The sequence below is a fragment of the Rhinatrema bivittatum genome, chromosome 1 (assembly GCF_901001135.1).
Source record: "Rhinatrema bivittatum chromosome 1, aRhiBiv1.1, whole genome shotgun sequence".
NCBI lineage: Eukaryota > Metazoa > Chordata > Amphibia > Gymnophiona > Rhinatrematidae > Rhinatrema > Rhinatrema bivittatum.
In genome coordinates, this window is record NC_042615.1 from 625,181,458 (window position 1) to 625,200,179 (window position 18,722).

The 18,722-nt window shown below is 43.2% G+C and overlaps 1 protein-coding gene across 1 annotated transcript in view; it reads left to right on the forward strand.

Moving 5' to 3' along the window:
- The first annotated feature begins 4,787 nt into the window (after positions 1–4,787).
- The window catches only part of TMEM232 (transmembrane protein 232), a 512,842-nt gene continuing 498,907 nt past the window's right edge, over positions 4,788–18,722 (forward strand). The window contains exon 1 of the mRNA XM_029571869.1: positions 4,788–5,143. The gene's annotated coding sequence lies outside the window, so the exon portion shown is untranslated. The remainder of the gene's footprint in view (positions 5,144–18,722) is intronic.

The following is an 18,722-nucleotide window of genomic DNA, read 5'->3' on the forward strand; positions in this document are numbered from 1 at the left end:
AAACCTGGTATATCTTTTAGGCTAGACAGACTCTCACACTGTTGAGCTGCCTGTAGACCAGGACAGAGCAGAAATTGCTGACTACAATTAAGATTCCAGAGATGAAGATATTTAGCAAATAGACTATGTTTTCACTTATGCCTTATCTGTCCTAGCCATAATATCAGTTATCCAGCTGATATTCTCAGTTCTCCTTTTTAGAAGAGTAATGGTCCTAGTGAGAAGCAAATGGGGAAAGTCCTACTGTAATGCCATGCATTTATGTGACCTCTCACCACCCAAGTCTCTGGAACTGTAGCTTTGCTTAACATATTTACACATTGCTATTGAAGTAATTAATTGGGAATATGAGGCACATGATTATACTTCATCATATTTAGATTAGAAGATTTGTACACATATATTCTACCTCAAATCTAAAGATTAACATCACTACCTCATATTTTTACAGTATGCACTGTGAGAACTACAGTATTTCTTTATTTTATTTTTTATTACTATTATCAATGTATTATCTTACTTTTTTTTATTCTATTATTGCTTTCATAATTATCCCATTTATTTTATATTTTACCATTCATTATTATTATTATTATGATTCATTATCAGTATTATTACTCTATTATTATTGCATTATTACTATTGCTTCATTATGATTATTTCATCATTGTTCATACATGTCATTTTAGATGAGACTTGAACAATTGTCTGATAGTTAGGCTTAAGCAGTGATGAGCTCCCTTGCCCACTCATCTGAGATTAAGAAGGGAGGAATGTAGGAGATACCAGAAGTTTCACTAATATATGTAGCAAAATATGAATCCTGATTTTACAGGATGGACACTGACCTGTATTTCAGCAGAAAGACAGAGATGATGAACTTTGGCCAGAATGGCAAGACGTGATTGAATTATCTGATCTGCCTGTTTAACTAGACCTTTCTGAGGAATAGCAGCTTCTCTCCATAAATGGAGGTTCTGAGACATATAGGTCAGATGTGTGTGTAAGAAAGACCTGAGCAGACACCAATTCTAACTGGCAACAGGACATGTCAATCTTGAAAGTCAGACTTATCAGACAGGTCAGCTCACAGGTGAACTCTGCTACAGCCAGTTCAGTTTGCTGGTCAAGATGTCACAAGTCTGGAGATCATGCATCTGGTCATGAGATGTCACATGACAGGAGGGGTCACATGCTGGAAAGAGGGGGGTCCAACAGTCCGAAGTGAAGAAGAGACCTCTATTCTGAGCTCCTGTTTGACTATATATGAGCTCTGCTTATGCATATTCTGGCTTTTAAAAACAAGATGGGGTAGGGCCTCAGGAGGGTGATGGTGGAAGATGGACCCATTAACATCTGAAGACAATATCTGAACTCCCTGCCCCTCCCCACAGCTCAGCAGATAAGCTTCAGCATTCCGGAGACCATTGCATGGACTGTCAATTATGGCATCTTTCCCAACACAGAGAGACCACTCCCAGGTGAGACTGAAAGTATCTTCTAAAGTTATGGGGATAATTAGCTATGTTTACCTAGACTTGCTTAGGGTATTATTAATAATGTGAAGCATATGGCTCTGAGTTCTCCTATAATATGCTAAGCAGTAATCATTATAAGTATCTGCTGTGTTGAGGATTGTAGTAAGTGTCTTCTCTAAGAGGCGTAATTTGTGTGTACTATTCTGAGTGGCAAATTTGAAATGTCTGATAATAAACAGGGATTGTGAGATAAACAGTTTCCTTTTGTTATGCTCAGGCTTGTGAACCCTTGGACAGATGGGAGGATGGCATACCTTAGGAAGTGGATCCGTAGGTTCTCCCATTGGGTGGCGAGGCAAAACAGAAGAAGTGACCAGCTGACCCTCAGCACTGGAGACTGAGGTGACTGTGGAGGCAGACGAAGAGTCGTGACTTCGAGGAGAGGAACTGTGTCTTCGCCACCCCAGGAGGAGCCCATAGGGACCCGGGCCGCTGGGACTTAGGTGGACCTTTGAGAGGTCAAGGAGTTGAGAGTTCGGAGCAAGGGCTAACTGGAGCTTCACCCCTGGAAGCCCGCAGTCCCCCTGGGAGGAGCCCGTAGGGACCCGGGCTGCTGGGACTTAGGTGGCCCTTGGAGACAGTGGTCCAGAAGAAGTCCAAGGTCAAGTGCCAGAGGGTCATCGCTTACCAGTTCGAGGTCACACGCTAAGGGATCACCGCTTACCAGTCCAAAGTCACACACCAGGAATCACCGCTTGCCAGTCCGAAGTCACACACTAAGAATCACCGCTAGCCAATCTGAAGTTACACACCAGGAATCACCGCTAGCCAATCCGAAGTCAGGAACCAGGAACACCAAGACGAGACAGGAACCAGGAACAAGGATCCAAAGCACAAGAAGACTCACCGAAGCAAGCAGACTTAAACAGCACAACAAGAGACATTGCCAAGTCAAGGAATGAGCAGAGGAAGCCTCCCTTTATACTTCCTCTACTCAGGCTCATAGAAAACAGCTGTAAGTAGTTAAAGGGGCCTGGTCCCTTTAAATCTAGAGAGGAGGCACGGCCTCATGCCTAAAGATGGCAACAGCCATCTTGGATTTCCTCCGCGGAGGAAAGACTGCCGGACGCCGCGAGGGAGGAGCATGGACGGCTCCCCACCCGGCGGCCATCCCAGGGACCCATGCCGGAGCAACGGGCACAGACTTAGGGGTTTCTTAAGAGGCTGCCGCGGTGGGTCATCGCCGTGGGCAAGGTAGGGGACCGCGGTCATGGCCATCCACAGCTGCGGAATACAACACCTTTCATGGCTTCTTGGATTGCATATAAAGTAAATAGGTTGTAATTTGCACTAGCACTGCCACTCCCCAGAGAGACAGGAAGGGAGAAAAAAGGGAGGAAAGTGGGCTGTAGCCTACCAGCTACTGGACACCCTTATTTTGCTTACAATATTTACACGAGTATGAAATAACACAAAAAGGAGCTTGATAATGTTGCAGGTATGAGTGCCCCTTATTTATATGCAGTAATTGCTTCTCAACTCACTTTTAGAGGATTACTGTTTATTAATTCAGTGTTGTAGTTTGACTGCCTTGTTAATGGATCAATTGGGTTGATTAAGATATTCTTTTCTTTTAAGCTCTTCAGTGCTCATTTCTGTTGATGAGATAGTTTTATGTGCTGCAAAAAGCTTAGGATAAACACAGCGGATCCTTAGTTGTGATAAATTGAAGTGAAGCCAGAGACCAACCAGGAAGTAAATTGGAAAGATCAGATGGGTTTTATGGTCCTTATCTGCTTTCCATTCTATATTTCTGAAGAAGCAGCACAGCAACATGCTGCTTTACAAAAATGATTTATAATGATAGGTATGGCTAAGTATGAACATCTGTCTCAAACTTTAAACTTCCCTGGGAAAGAAATAAAAATCAAAACAAAAAAAACGATTTAGTTTGTTTAACCAACATTCATTTTTCCTATTGTTTTTTTTCTAATTCAGTAAAGAGAAATATTTTAGCTGCATCCATTCAGCCATCTTTAACCATAAGTTAAAAAGAAAATCCAAATGGAAGGCATTTGTTTCAGATGCTAAGCAAAACCTTTCAAAAATCTGCAATACTAAAATACATTTTGGCATATTATATATTGGAAAATAAAAATGTTTTCATTTTAGTATTATGGCAATTTTTTGAAGAACTGTAGAAATTTTTTTTGAAGGTTTAAAAGTTCCGTATATCTGGAACCAATTTACAATACGTTTTTTATGGTGAGAATGTTGGCCAAACCTTATATCTGGTCCTGCATTACTAACCTCACATGACCTGTGGTCATTTTAAATTTTGCTCTAAACTAAAAAATACCATTTGATTCGGTCCATCCTGCTGCTGACAACTTATTTTGCATAATTTCTAAGAAGCTGAAAGTAGAAATCAGCTTTTGTTCAACAGATGCTTGTGGCATTACAATTTATGGAAGGAACTTGTAAGTCACCCTTGCACTGGCGAAAGGGCCACCTCTCTCCATAGTATTTTAGCTTTCAGTGCCACCACATTTATGACCTGAGGTTGGGTTTTGACTGGGCAGAATGTGCCTATAAAGATTAAAACACCCTGTTCGCCTTCTACACCATGATCTCTGCAGCAGCTCAGGGTAGATTTTGCAGAAACGTTTCTCAAATTTTGTGGCAATGAAGTGATATATTTGCATAAATGTAAATTATTGTGCATATTAAATAATGTTAATTTTTCTGCATAATAAAAATAAAGTATTTTCCAATCATATTTTATATCAGAAGTTTATACAAGTAAAATGTCATGTATTGATTTGTGGGAGGAAAGGAAAAGGAGAGGGATGGGAAAAACAGGAAAAGAGGAAGAATTGGGAACGGGCAGTGGAAAGGCAGGGAGGAAAGAAATGGGGTGAACAAAAGGAGGGAGGATCTGTTATGGGGAGGTGGGAAGAGGGATGATGAGATGGAGAAGGAGAAGAGGATAGGAGGTAGGTTCTAGGAGATTTTTACGGATAAGGATGAGTGGGATACAGAGTAGGGAGGAAGTTCTGATATCCAGAGAGAGGAGTTCTTCCACTGACTCCAGTGGTCCACACCCACTCTCTATCCCTGGTCTTTACCTTTCCTCCACCTTCCTTCTGTCCCCATCCCACCCCCAAACACACACACAGCCACCCTCACTCCATGCCACTCTTTCATACAACCCCATTCCTCTGCCCATTTGTTCAAATCCCCGCCAGCCCATCTACTGAAATCTCCTAGTGCCGTAATCAAACCCCCTTTATTTGAACAACCCTACACCCGCCCCCACCCGGCGGCAGCAGCAGCAGCAGGTTTGGGGGTCGGCTCTGCAGCGGAGCCCCTAGAGCAGAGGAGGAGGGAAGCCGCCCTGCCTGCTACCGCTGCTTTCAACTCCTTTTTCCTGCTCGGAGGGAGCGCATGGATTGTCCCACGGTGTCCGGCGGCGATTCTGCGGGGAGCAGGAGCAGCAGCAGCAGCAGCTTCTGTGGCCCACCCCGCGCCGTCGCGAGAGGCCGGGGACGCGGCTCAGCACTCACAAAGTCAAGGGGGCGGGTCTGGGGCGTGCTAGCGCGTCCTGGTTACAAGGCATCCTTAGCAACCGCCCGGCCGTTACCCTCCCGCGTGGACAGAAAGGGGTGAGTGAGCGGCAGCTTTAATGAGGGCAACCCCGAGCAGCCCTTGCACCACCCGCGCTAGGGAATGGGCTGAAAGGGGGCCGGGGCGGAGGGTGCATACCACCTGGGTTGACGGCAGGGGGAAAGCTGCTTGCTAAGGTGGTATCCGTCTCTCCCCGGCCCATCCACACAACTGCTTAGCTCTATTGTTGCACCACTTACATAATCTCATCCTTAGCAAACTTGCGCCTTTCAGCTTTCCTAGTGAAAGCTAAGAGGGAACTTCTTGTTAGCCTGTAGTGTTTGCGGAATGATTTTGTCTTGTGAATGTTTCCCACAATTACCCTGTGCAAATTTGAAATCCTTTACATATACAGATAGATGTGTGTAAAGGAAGAAGGAGGTGGTAAATAAGTTACTTACAGAGAGTTTGAACTGCGCCTGCCGTCTCCGCCCCCAAAACAATGTAACTTTAACCACTGCATTAAGTAGTTTGCTAAAAAAAACAAAACAAAACAAAAAAAAACGACACCAATGGAGTCTATTAAGTTACTTTGTTAAATCAACAAATACATTTTTATTCTTTCCAACATATGGAATGTTGGAAAGAATTATGTATAAAGAACCCCTGTCTGCAAAAAAGGACTAGAAAGTATCCATATTTGGCACTCAGGAAGAAGAAGGGATTATGGGAGGAGTTTGAAAGCCAGAAATATTAGGTCAGTGTTTTCAGAGAATAAACCCTTCCCCAAAATCCCCATTGCTTTCTATGGGAGGCAGTTAGAGGCTGCAGAATGCTGGTGTCAGTTCCATTCCAAAATCCCCCCCAGCAGCTTGGCCCAGATAAAAAAAAAAAAAGCAGACAGGACAAACCAGGAAAAAGAAAAGCAGCTACACACATTCAGCCCCACTACACACCTACATTCTTATATAAACTCCCCAGTGTCTTCAAACACACAGACACATACACACACTGGCCCCACAACTTCTCAACACCCCCTCCCCTCACACTCTTATCCCCAAAGATATCCCCCATATTGACTTCTTCCATGTATGCTTACCCCTGCACATACACAACTACATTTACACCCTCAGCATGCATGCCAACACCCCCTCCCCCACATTCATTCTCTAAATCTCCATCACATGCACACAGAAACATACCCCCCCCCCCCCCCATGTATGTGAAAGAAAAGTTGATTTGTGACATACGGACTTTATCCGATCTGAAAAATGCTGAAAAACCCTTGAGTTAAATTAGAAAAGTGATCTAGAAATACAAAATTATTACTTTATTATACGATACCCTAATGAAGCTCTGAACAATCAAGTGGCAGACCATGCTTTATTTGTTGCTGCTTTTCCTTGGGCTGGTTGAGTCTGGTTGTGGTTGCAATACAATACCAGACAAATAGAAACAAAAATGCATTTTTCCAGTACTGTGCAAAATACAAAAGATATCAGAGATGCACATTTCTTAAAGCTAACAGAGAAAATCAAAGAAATCCCACAAAAGAATGAGCAGGAAAAATTGTATAATTCAGGGAGAAACAGCAGCTATAGCAGAAAAATATTTTATCATGCCACCATGCTGAACCATAATCTGACCATGGACAATATGAACCAGCATCAAAACCTGGAAATTGTCCTTGTTATTTTCCTTTCTGTGCCCTGGAATTTTATCTTTTATTGCAATTTTGTAATTTTTTCCCCTTTTTATGTTACTCACCTTATGAAATAACTTTGGCAAGACCCATAAATATTTTCATTCAATAAAGATAGCTGAATCAAAATCCATACAAAATACTCTTCAGGAAACTGCAGCAGCTGCTTCATCTGTAGCAACCACAACAGATGAAGCAGCTGCTGCAGTTTCCTGAAGAGTATTTTGTATGGATTTTGATTCAGCTATCTTTATTGAATGAAAATATTTATGGGTCTTGCCAAAGTTATTTCATAAGGTGAGTAACATAAAAAGGGGGAAAAATTACAAAATTGCAATAAAAGATAAAATTCCAGGGCACAGAAAGGAAAATAACAAGGACAATTTCCAGGTTTTGATGCTGGTTCATATTGTCCATGGTCAGATTATGGTTCAGCATGGTGGCATGATAAAATATTTTTCTGCTATAGCTGCTGTTTCTCCCTGAATTATACAATTTTTCCTGCTCATTCTTTTGTGGGATTTCTTTGATTTTCTCTGTTAGCTTTAAGAAATGTGCATCTCTGATATCTTTTGTATTTTGCACAGTACTGGAAAAATGCATTTTTGTTTCTATTTGTCTGGTATTGTATTGCTTCACTAGTGCAAACCAAAGGACCGCTACCACTGTTCTACTTAAAGACAAGCATAAACAACCCAATATAGAGCAGTAAGACCTGAAGAAATTTTTGTTATGACAAATGGGAAGATGGCAAATGACAAATGGGAAGATGGGAGAATTAGAATGTATAGCAGTGAATGATGACATAGACTTAATTGGCATCTCAGAGACTTGGTGGAAGGAGGATAACCAATAGGACAGTGCTATACTGGGGTACAAATTATATCGCAATGACAGAGAGGAGCACCTGGGAGGTGGTGTGGCGCTTTATGTCCGGGATGGCATAGAGTCCAACAGGATAAACATCCTGCATGAGACTAAATGCAAAATTGAATCTTTATGAGTAGAAATCCCTTGTGTGTCGGGGAAGACTATAGTGATAGGAGTATACTACCGTCCACCTGGTCAAGATGGTGAGACGGACAGTGAAATGCTAAGAGAAATTGGTAGTGCGGTAATAATGGGAGACTTCAATTACCCCAATATTGACTGGGTAAATGTATCATCAGGACACGTTAGAGAGATAACATTCCTGGATGGAATAAATGATAGCTTTATGGAGCAATTGGTTCAGGAACCGACGAGAGAGGGAGCAATTTTAGATCTAATTCTCAGTGGAGCACAGGACTTGGTGAGAGAGGTAACGGTGGTGGGGCCGCTTGGCAATAGTGATCATAATATGATCAAATTTGAATTAATGACTGGAAGAGGAACAGTATGCAAATCCACGGCTCTCGTGCTAAACTTTCAAAAGGGAAACTTTGATAAAATGAGAAGAATTGTTAGAAAAAAACTGAAAGGAGCAGCTACAAAAGTAAAAAATGTCCAAGAGGGTGGTCATTGTTAAAAAATACCATTCTAGAAGCACAGTCCAGATGTATTCCACACATTAAGAAAGTGGAAAGAAGGCAAAACGATTACCGGCATGGTTAAAAGAGGGGAGGTGAAAGAAGCTATTTTAGCCAAAAGATCTTCATTCAAAAATTGGAAGAAGGATCCAACAGAAGAAAATAGGAAAATGCATAAACGTTGGCAAGTTAAATGTAAGACATTGATAAGACAGGCTAAGAGAGAATTTGAAAAGAAGTTGGCCGCAGAGGCAAAAACTCACAGTAAAAACCTTTTAAAATATATCCGAAGCAGAAGGCCTGTGAGGGAGTCAGTTGGACCGTTAGATGATCGAGGGGTTAAAGGGGCACTTAAAGAAGATAAGGCCATCGCGGAAAGATTAAATTATTTCTTTGCTTCAGTGTTTACTGAAGAGGATATTGGGGAGGTACCCATACTGGAGAAGGTTTTCATGGGTAATGATTCAGATGGACTGAATCAAATCACAGTGAACCTAGAAGATGTGGTAGACCTGATTGACAAACTGAAGAGTAGTAAATCACCTGGACCAGATGGTATATACCCCAGGGTTCTGAAGGAACTAAAAAATGAAATTTCAGACCTATTAGTAAAAATTTGTAACCTATCATTAAAATCATCCATTGTACCTGAAGACTGGAGGATAGCAAATGTAACCCCAATATTTAAAAAGGGCTCAAGAAGCGATCCGGGAAACTACAGACCGGTTAGCCTGACTTCAGTGCCAGGAAAAATAGTGGAAAGTGTTCTAAACATCAAAATCACAGAACATATAGAAAGACATGGTTTAATGGAACAAAGTCAGCATGGCTTTACCCAAGGCAAGTCTTGCCTCACAAATCTGCTTCACTTTTTTGAAGGAGTTAATAAACGTGGATAAAGGTGAACCTTGGATTTTCAGAAGGCGTTTGACAAAGTTCCTCATGAGAGGCTTCTAGGAAAAGAAAAAAGTCATGGGATAGATGGCGATGTCCTTTCGTGGATTGCAAACTGGCTAAAAGACAGGAAACAGAGAGTAGGATTAAATGGACAATTTTCTCAGTGGAAGGGAGTGGACAGTGGAGTGCCTCAGGGATCTGTATTGGGACCATTACTTTTCAATATATTTATAAATGATCTGGAAAGAAATACGACGAGTGAGATAATCAAATTTGCAGATGATACAAAATTGTTCAGAGTAGTTAAATCACAAGCGGATTGTGATAAATTGCAGGAAGACCTTGTGAGACTGGAAAATTGGGCATCCAAATGGCAGATGAAATTTAATGTGGATAAGTGCAAGGTGATGCACATAGGGAAAAATAACCCAGGCTATAGTTACACAATGTTAGGTTCCATATTAGGTACTACAACCCAAGAAAGAGATCTAGGCGTCATAGTGGATAACACATTGAAATCGTCAGTTCAGTGTGCTGCGGCAGTCAAAAAAGCAAACAGAATGTTGGGAATTATTAGAAAGGGAATGGTGAATAAAACGGAAAATGTCATAACGCCTTTGTATCGCTCCATGGTAAGACCGCACCTTGAATACTGTGTACAATTCTGGTCGCCGCATCTCAAAAAAGATATAATTGCGATGGAGAAGGTACAGAGAAGGGCTACCAAAATGATAAGGGGAATGGAACAGTTCCCCTATGAGGAAAGACTAAAGAGGTTAGGACTGTTCAGCTTGGAGAAGAGACGGCTGAGGAGGGATATGATAGAGGTGTTTAAAATCATGAGAGGTCTAGAACGGGTAGATGTGAATCGGTTCTTTACTCTTTCAGATTATAGAAAGACTAGGGGGCACTCCATGAAGTTAGCATGTGGCACATTTAAAACTAATCGGAGAAAGTTCTTTTTTACTCAACGCACAATTAAACTCTGGAATTTGTTGCCAGAGGATGTGGTTGGTGCAGTTAGTATAGCTGTGTTTAAAAAAGGATTGGATAAGTTCTTGGACGAGAAGTCCATTACCTGCTATTAATTAAGTTGACTTAGAAAATAGCCACTGCTATTACTAGCAACGGTAACATGGAATAGACTTAGTTTTTGGGTACTTGCCAGGTTCTTATGGCCTGGATTGGCCACTGTTGGAAACAGGATGCTGGGCTTGATGGACCCTTGGTCTGACCCAGTATGGCATGTTCTTATGTTCTTAATGACATCTCTATCATACAATCTTCATATATTTGTCAGAGAACATCTTAACACTGCAGGTATCTCCTGGCTTTGATGTGCAAAGGGCTTTTAAAATTCGCCTTATAAACTTTACTGCAAGACACCTTACCACATAAATTACTTGGTTGGTATTGCAATCATATCAGCTCTGTATGTGGTAATGAATGGGTAGTGATGGATACTGAAAAAAAGTAGTCTCCAAATAATTCAAACACACTGAATAATGTCCACATTTGATATATCCCTATTGAGAACAATCACTCTGTTCTCAAACCTGTCTCGAGAGTGACATCAACTGATCTCTCACATTATGACCATGGGTACAAGCAAATAACAGTAAATCTTGAAACACTTCGTAAACCATAAGAACATTCCAATGGCATGAGATTATCTGCTGAACTTCATGTAGACATGGCATTTAGGGAAGCATATGCACCATCCAGTTTAAAGAAACATGTTGGTTAGGTTGAATAAGTCGCTCTCTAGTCACTTCACTTCCTAGGATAATGTCTTTGGTTAAATTTAAGAGCCAAATTAGCAGCTTGATTTTTAAATTTCTCTGTAGAGGAGCAAAAAATTGTCTGACAGCAATATTCTCTTGCAAATGATGCAGATGATAGCTTGTAAAATGTAGTAATATATTTCTGTTGATAGGTTTAGTGAAGATTGTAGTCATCAATGTTTTGTTCATGTTATACTTTGAGTATGATGAATGCAGTTCATACCTTCATTAGAATAAGATAAATTCTTTATTGTTCTTATAGTCAAGTTTCATGTACGTATTTCAAGTTTCCAGTATGTGCTCACATATTTAGTGGACTGAAGTAGAGATAAGTCTTTTGGTGCACATATTTCATTTGTAAGTTAAGCATGAATGATTAAGTTATCAAGCAAGCTCAGAGTTTACCCTTAAGAGACATAATTCCCCCTGAGGAAGCAATATAATATAGAGAAATGGAGGCCTCTTGAAGGAGTTATTTAAGCAAAATTGCTTTAAGAGCTGCATGTATTCATACGAGCAACAAGCCTGAGGGCAATACTGAATGACATTCATATGTTGGATATGGATCTAGCTTGCTTTTCATGCTTCACAAGTGATTTTTTTTTTGTTTTTTTTTTTTTAGAGCACTTAATTATTTGGTAGAAATTTGATGTGAAGTTCTTTTTATGCTGGAGGTGATTAAATCAGCTTGCTAAACCTGGTGATGCTTCATTTGTTTGCAAAGCCTGGAGGCATTTATATCATTTTTTCCATCCCTAATGCCATTAGCCAGTTATTTATTTAGTTTAATTTATTTAAGTATCTATATAGTATAATTTAGTATTTTTTTCCTATTTTGTTATATACATTTTGGAACACTATTCTTTATTACACATTTTGTTTGCCACAATATTGTTTTTCTGTTACATTGTTATTGTGTTATATTCCCATTTCCTGACCTGTGGCCGTATCAATCATTCAGGTCTCCTAGCAAAGATGCTTGTAATCTTTGATTCCCTAGGTCATAGGGTTTATATGTAATCAATTCCTTCTAACTTTATTTGCTGCCTTTCCCTTACCTGCATGTCTTAGCTTAAATGTATGTCTTTTCCTATCAGTCCCCGCTAACTCCAAAGCATCTTGGGAATTTGCCCCTTCTGTTGGCTGTAGGGAAACACCATTTTAGACAGAGGGTTGAAGTTGATCGAACTATGTCTGTTCCCTCTTCCTTGTATCCTGAGAGATGCATTAACTCTCTTTACACTGATATTTGAATCAGAAGTTATACCAATAAGGCTCAGCAATTGTTTGTGTAGAATCCTTGATTTGTTCTCAACATTTATGGTAAGTCTACTCTGTGTTTTGAAAATTAAGAAGCTGGTTCAGCTACATCATCAAAACTCAAATTCAGAGTTTAGCTACTTTCAAACAATACAGCATACATAGCATAGGGACAAAATACTGACCTCATCTATTTGAGTCTGAATATTTTTTTGTGGACTAATTAATTTACTGTCCACTGGAAGGGAGTTGAGAGAAAGAGGATGGGATAAGATGGAAACAGGCTGCTTAACACCTTTCTACGAAAATTGTTTTTTTATGTTTCTTCTTTGGATGCCAAAACAGGCACTGACCATAGATATTCTCCACCATGTAAGCTGCAGCTCTGACAGTGAAGGACCTGGTGGATATATTTCTTGTAGCTGGACACCATTCCGATTCTGGAGCAATATGGGAGTGATGTTATCAGAAACCTCTTTAATGCTTGAGGCTGCATTCATTCCATAGACATCTGGTTCTGAGAATTATCCATTGTTGAAGAAGCTGTGTATGGAGCCTATGTAGGTTTCTTCTCCCCTGAATTCTGAATTGGAAACTGCATCTCTTTTCTTATCCTGCTGCATCAGTGCAGACTGATTGGGTTTATCTCCCCCTTCCAGCAGATGGAGGCAGATCACATAACTTTTTCTGTGACATCATTTTGATTTACGTGTGGTGCAGCACAGTTAAAGCCAGTATTCTCTACCTCCAGCAGATGGAAGATATACAGGTGGTGCAGCAGGAATCTCCATAATGGTTTTTATTTATATTTTGAGTTAACAGAGCTCAAATAAGAAGTACAGCTTTATCTTCAACCTATATAGCTGTCTTGGGCCAGGCACCTGTCTGATTAAGAGTTTGCAAGCCCTGATGCTAATAGCTCTCAGTTCAATTGAATGTCTTTTTATAGCTCAAAGAGTAAACTATATTAAGTATTTAAAGAAACAGGATAAGAAGAGGATCTTCTAACAGTTGCTGTCTCCCCTTTTATTCCCTCTTTATATTTTGCTCTCTCTAAAAAAAAAGTTTTTTTTGCTGAGGGCTGAGGTAAGCTAATGAAAGTGAATTTTGATTGATAGCAATTGCATATTAACTCTTTCCAAGAAAGTAAGTATTAAATCTTAAAAGCCCCTTATGTTAATAAGGTACCAATGTTGGAGCAAAGCCACCGCTGTCTTTCCTGGGCAGCAGATGAGTAGTGGGTACAATTGGCTCTCTCTGGCCAGTTTGCCTCCACGATGAAAATGACTTGGAGCAAGTTGCAAAAACAGCTCAAATGAGTGAGATAGAGGCTTTAGAGGCTGGGACAAATTTCTCATTTATACCTCAGGCTAAAAAGATAGCAGTCAGGTATTTCAAGGCAGCCATTAATGATGGAACACGGCCATATTGAAAACAACCTGCACAGTTTTCAGTGCAGCACGGGCAGAGAAAAAAATGCTGACTCTCCAGTTTTAACTTGTGTGGTCAATCAGGCATTGGAGAAATCTACTAAATCTGGAGAAATCTTCCCAGAGGTTTTATAATTCCTTCTCCAGGATTTTACCATCTTACAGATGCCTAGTGAAGGAACATTTTCTGTGGTTCATACAGGGCATAAGCTACAGGATAGCTCACATATACATTCTTTTCCATTTCAAAAAAGAAAGAGGCTTTCACCTGATACAGATAGAGTAGGTTTTTCTCAATCTTCTGAGTGTGGTGTCTGTGGACCCTTGGGCTGAGGTGACATTGACTCTACTTAAAAGGAGGAGCCCTGCAGGTTCTCGCTATCAACAGGTGGACCCAGGCGAAGCAGAGACCAAACAGGACCTTCATCTATACCAATCCACATTCCCCTCAGGTTAAGACTTTGGGTGCCAGAACAAGCAGGACTTAGGCGAGGTTATCTGCTGATGAATGGAGATGTGGTCCAAGGCCAGGCAAAGGTTGTAGGCAGGTGGCGAGTAAATGTGTCATGGTCCAGGCAAGAGTTAGAGGCAGGCAGTAGTCAGGCATATCCAGAGTCCAGGTGGAAGTTGTTGCGCCGGAGGTAGACCCTTGGGCTGAGGTGGGGTTGATGCAACCCGTAGGTAGGGACCTATGGATCCCCACTGTCAGCAGGATGAGAGGGCTAATGAACAGAGGTCTGCTGGAGCTTCACCAATACAAGCCCTCATTCCCCGCAGGTTGAGCCTTTGGGTGCTGGGGCTGGCTGGACTTAGGTGGGCTTCTGTATGTAGTCGATGAGGAGATCGAGTTCAGCTCAGAGACAGCAGGAGAGAGATGGTACAGTCTTACACTGGACGAGATAATGTCCTGGAGACTCGGGCACCTAAGCAACATAGGCAGACAGGGGCGCCCAAGCAAGCGTAGACCAAAGCCTGAATTGTCAAAGTCCAGGAGGTAAGCAAATGAGGCGTCGAGGAACAGGCTTGAGTCAGGGCTGGCGGCAATCTGGAAGCAGTGGCAAGCAAGGCTGAGATCTGATCATGGAGATAGTCTAGAGGCATAGTCAGGCAAGGCAGAGGTCTGGGTCTGAAGAGAGGCAACGATATAGTCAGGCAATGCAGAGGCCCGAGTCTGGAGAGAGGCAACGACGTAGTCAGGTGAAGCAGAGGTCCAGGCTTGGAGAGAGTCAATTGCGTGGTCAGGCAAAGCAGAGGTCCGGGCTTGGAGAGAGTCAATTGCGTGGTCAGGCAAAGCAGAGGTCCAGGCTTGGAGAGAGTCAATGGCATGGTCAGGTGAAGCAGAGTCAAAGTCCGTGTAGGCAATCCGTAGAAAGGTGTAAGGCAGGAATGTAGGAACTAGGAGACAGGAACCAGGATCACATGAGGAACAGGTGTTGTGTTTGAGGCATTGTGGACCCTTGGTCACAATGGAGATGACTCCGCCCACGGGGAGGAGACCTGTGAGGAACCACTGCAGTAGGCTGATATAGAATGGATAGAGACTTTATTGTACTGCTGTTATTAGATGGTAATGCAGGAAGATAAGGCACTGATCCACGGGGTGCCAATACGCTCAACAGGCTCAGTATAGTCTCACTCAGATGTTCATGATAGGCAGGAGCCCGCAGTGCGGGCAATGTCATGGCTGGTGGGTGGAGTTGGAGCGCCGGTTTGTAGATGTACTCACAGAGTGAAGGCGTCTTCCTGATGGTAGAATGGTGGGACCGAAGGTCCATGTTGCAGGATATGAATTAGATAGGCCCTCAAGGAGCGCGTACCCAATTGTCCAATATCCTGGAATGAAATAAGAGAAAGACCCCTGAGGAGCGGTTGTCTAAGTTAGTGAGGACCCCAAAGGGAAGTTGGAAGCGAGAGACCCCCCGAGGAGCAGGTGTCTAGAGCTTCTGCTGGAGCGAGGCCCTTAGCGAAAGGAAGTGTCTAAGCTGGCAGCTTGGAGCAGGCAGAGTAGTGAAGCGAAGTCTTTGTTAACTCAAATTGGTAGCGGAAGCAGAAGCTAGTTATACCTGGAGGTACTGACGTCATGCGGTGGGGCCGCCCCCGAGGTTCCCGCCATGACGTATATTTGAGTGTCAGAGATGTGCGTGCTCGCGCCCTAGGAGGCCATGGGAGTGAGCATGATGGATGGGGGCACTCGACACCAGAGACAGCCATCTTGCCCAAAGAGAGTGAAAGGGGAGAGAAAGAGGTAAGGCAGTGCGGTCGCAGCCGTCTGTGACCGACGAATGCAATAGTACCCCCCTTCAAAGGCCCCCTCCAAGACCTCTTCCAGGTGGTCTGGGCTTGCGTAAGTGTGCCAGATGGAATTGGTGCAGCATCTCCTTGTCTGTAATATTGGCCAGTGGTTCCCAGGAGTTTTCCTCTGGGCCATAGTTCTCCCAAGAGATGAGGTACTCCCATGTCTTGCCTCTTTTATGTACATCAGGGATGTTGTCTAAGGCATATTCAATGTCATCCTCTGTGTCCAGGCTGGTGGTCTCTGGTTCCTTTCTGGAGAACTCGGAGAGTATCACTGGCTTTAGTAGAGATACATGAAATGCATTGTGTATCTTCATTGATGGAGGCAGTTTGAGACTGTATGTTAAATTTCCTAATCGCCGAAGGATGGCGAAAGATCCCACAAAGCGAGGAGCAAATCTTGCAGAAGGGAGCTTGAGTCGGAGGCTTTTTGTGCTTAACCAGACCTTGTCGCCTGGCTGGAACTGAGGTGCCTTTTGATGATGGGCATCATAGGTCCTCTTTGCCTTTTGTCCTGCTTTAAAAAGGAGCTCCTTCGTCTGTCTCCAAAGCTGGGATAATTCTGCTGCGGTAGCCTGGGCAGCTGGAGAGGCTTCTGTCAATGGAATAGGCAGCGGAGGTAAAGGTTGTCTCCTGTAGACAAGTTGGAAAGGGGAAGACCCTGTTGAAGAAGCAGGATGTGAATTGATGGCAAATTCTGCCCAAGGCAGTAATTCAGCCCAGTCGTTCTGTCTAGAGTTGACACAGGATCGCAAGAATTGTTTCAGCGTCCTAGTCATTCTCTCATTCTGACCGTTAGACTGAGGATGGTAGGCAGAGGTTAGATCTAAAGCAATGTCAAACTTCTGACATGATGCTCTCCAAAACGTCACAGTAAATTGCACTCCTCTGTCGGATAGTAAATGTTTGGGCATCCCGTGAAGAAGGAAGATGTGCTTTATGAAGAGCTTAGCTAATTCAGTAGCAGAGGTAATGCTACAAAGTGTGCCATTTTAGAGAAACGGTCGATTGTCACCCATATGGTATTGTTGCCACTGGATGATGGCAGGTCCACTACAAAATCAGTAGCGATATGGGTCCAAGGTTCATCTGGAGATGGTAAAGGTTGTAATAAACCCCAAGGTCACCCGGGTGGTAGTTTTTGCTTGGCACAGACAGTGCAGGAACCCACGTATGCTTGCACATCCTTCATCATGGTTGGCCACCAATAGTACCTTTGCAACATTGCTAAGGTGCGACTCTGTCCAGGATGGCCTGCCAGACGAGAATCGTGTGCCCATTTCAACAGTCTTTTCTTAAACTTCTGGCCACCACCGTCTTCCCAGCAGGTACCCTGTGGGTGGCTGCGACCACCACTCTTGTGGGATCGATGATATGACGGGGTTCATCTGGCACGTCCTGAGGTGAGAAGGAGCGTAATAAAGCATCAGCCCGGGTGTTCTTTTCTCCTGGACGGTATTTCAGAAGGAAATTGAACCTGTTGAAAAACAGGGACCATCTTGCCTGACGGTGGTGAAGTTGTTGAGCATGTCGAAGATAATCTAGTTTCTTGTGATCGGTGTACACTACTATTTGGTGTTGACCTCCTTCTAGCCAGGGACGCCACTCTTCAAAAGCCAGTTTGATCGCGAGAAGCTCCTTGTCTCCTATCCCATAGTTTCTCTCAGCAGGCGAGAATCGCCTACAAAAGAAGGAGCAAGGATGGAGCACACTGGATTTGTTGTACTGACTTAGAACCGCCCCAACACCAATGTCGGATGCGTCAACTTCCACGATGAAAGGACGGTGTGGGTCAGGATGGCAGAGACATGGCTTCGTTTGAAAAGCCTCTTTGAGCATCATGAAGGCTGAGACTTCTTCAGGAGACCAATTGGCAGGGTTGGCTCCCTTCTTGGTCATAGCAGTTAGAGGGACTGTCACTGATGAGTAGTTTTTAATGAAGGATTGGTAGTAATTGGTAAATCCTAGGAAGCGACGTAATGCCTTCAGGCCTGTGGGTTGAAGCTAGTCCCGGATACTCTCAAGTTTATTGGGGTCCATTTGAAAACCGTTCTTCTAAATGAAATTCTCACTTCTCAAGCTTTGCGTAAAAGTGATACTCACGCAGGCGTCTGTTGCGTTTGTGCCTGTTCTCGCCCTCGCTCCACCCTCTCTACCTTTGTGGCGACTCCCTTCAGGTCTGACGGACAGATGCTGCCGCGGCTTCTCCTTGCCTCTTCGCCCCGGAATCCCTGGGCTGGCTTGATGCTGCGGATCCGCCATGTTCCTGATGATGTAAGGGCATGCGCGCGCTCCAGTCTTGTACCAGCAAGGGCGCGAACCTCGGGGGCATCCCCCCGTAGTGACATCATCCGCTTCCAACTTAAAAGGTCTTTGCTTGCAATTATGAATCAAGTTAGCAAGGGATATTCTTTCTCCGCTGCTCTGTCTCTACAAACTTACCTAGGGGTACCCGCTCCTCGGGGGCCCCGCTCTCTCTTTTCTTGATTTCAGATTGCAAAGACGGGATCCGGTACTCACTCCTCGAGGGCCTATGTCCCTGAATGCTCAGAAGACTCCTACTGCCTGGAAGCGATCGCAGACGTTAACACTGTGAGTTCTATTACAGATAGGAACTGGTACTCGCTCCACAAGGGCCCATGTTCCTAATCTATGAAGTCTTCCTTCTGTCTAAGACGTTATCGCAGGTACGGAGATCATGAGTTATTATTGCAGATAGGAACCGGAACTTGCTCCGTGTGGGCCCATGTTCCTAAAACCCT